The sequence below is a fragment of the Rhinoraja longicauda genome, unplaced genomic scaffold (genome assembly GCF_053455715.1).
Source record: "Rhinoraja longicauda isolate Sanriku21f unplaced genomic scaffold, sRhiLon1.1 Scf000150, whole genome shotgun sequence".
Lineage (NCBI taxonomy): Eukaryota > Metazoa > Chordata > Chondrichthyes > Rajiformes > Arhynchobatidae > Rhinoraja > Rhinoraja longicauda.
The window spans coordinates 56,886-58,720 of record NW_027601368.1 but is presented as its reverse complement, the minus strand read 5'-3'; positions in this window follow the sequence as shown (position 1 = coordinate 58,720).

Below are 1,835 nucleotides of genomic sequence, written 5' to 3'. Positions count from 1 at the left end.
CCGTCCCCGTGTACATGCAGCCACGTCCCCGTGTACACCCCGTCCCCGTGTACACCCCGTCCCCGTGTACAAGCTGCCCCGTCCCCATGTACACGCTGCCTCGTCCCCGGTTACACCCCGTCCCCGCGTGCACCCCGTCCCCGTGTAAACCCCGTCCGCGTGTACACAATGCCCCGTCCCCGTGTACACCCCTTCCCCGTGTACACCCCGTCCCCGCGTACACCCCCGTCCCCGTGTACACGCAGCCCCGTCCCCGTGTACACCCCGTCCCCGTGTACACGCAACAAATTCCCAGTGTACACGATGCCCCATCCCCGTGTACACCCCGTCCCCGTGTACACGCTGCCCCGTCACCGTGTACCCCCCGTCCCCTTGTACACCCCGTCCCCGTGTACACCCCGTCCCCGTGTACACGTTGCCCCGTCGCCGTGTACAAACCGTCCCCGTGTACATGCTGCCCCGTCCCCGTATACACCCTTCCCCGTGTACACCCCGTCCCCGCGTACACGCTGCCCCGTCCCTGTGTACACGCTGCCCCGTCCCCGTGTACACGCTGCCCCGTCCCCGTGTACACCCCATCCGCGTGTACACCCCGTCCCCGTGTAAACCTCGTCCCCGTGTACACGCAGCCCCGTCCCCTTGTACACCCCGTTCTCGTGTACACCCCGTCCACGTGTACACCCCGTCCCCGTGTACACGCTGCCCCGTCCCCGTGTACGCCCCGTCCCCGTGTACACCCCGACCACGTGTACACACCGTCCCCGTGTACACACCGTCCCCGTGTACATGCTGCCCCGTCCCCATGTACACCCCGTCCTCGTCCCCGGTTACACCCCGTCCCCGCGTGCACCCCGTCCCCGTGTACATGCAGCCACGTCCCCGTGTACACCCCGTCCCCGTGTACACCACGTCCCCGTGTACAAGCTGCCCCGTCCCCATGTACACGCTGCCTCGTCCCCGGTTACACCCCGTCCCCGCGTGCACCCCGTCCCCGTGTAAACCCCGTCCGCGTGTACACAATGCCCCGTCCCCGTGTACACCCCTTCCCCGTGTACACCCCGTCCCCGCGTACACCCCGTCCCCGTGTACACGCAGCCCCGTCCCCGTGTACACCCCGTCCCCGTGTACACGCAACAAATTCCCAGTGTACACGATGCCCCATCCCCGTGTACACCCCGTCCCCGTGTACACGCTGCCCCGTCACCGTGTACACCCCGTCCCCTTGTACACCCCGTCCCCGTGTACACCCCGTCCCCGTGTACACGTTGCCCCGTCGCCGTGTACGAACCGTCCCCGTGTACATGCTGCCCCGTCCCCGTATACACCCTTCCCCGTGTACACCCCGTCCCCGCGTACACGCTGCCCCGTCCCTGTGTACACGCTGCCCCGTCCCCGTGTACACGCTGCCCCGTCCCCGTGTACACCCCATCCGCGTGTACACCCCGTCCCCGTGTAAACCTCGTCCCCGTGTACACGCAGCCCCGTCCCCTTGTACACCCCGTTCTCGTGTACACCCCGTCCACGTGTACACCCCGTCCCCGTGTACACGCTGCCCCGTCCCCGTGTACGCCCCGTCCCCGTGTACACCCCGACCACGTGTACACACCGTCCCCGTGTACAAGCTGCCCCGTCCCCATGTACACGCTGCCCCGTGTATACGCAGCCCCGTACCCTTGTACACCCCGTCCCCGTGTACACCACGTCCCCGTGTACAAGCTGCCCCGTCCCCGTGTACGCCCCGTCCCCGTGTACACCCCGTCCCCGTGTACACCCCGTCCACGTGTACACCCTTCCCCGTGTACACGCTGCCCCGTGACCGTGTACGCCCCGTCCCC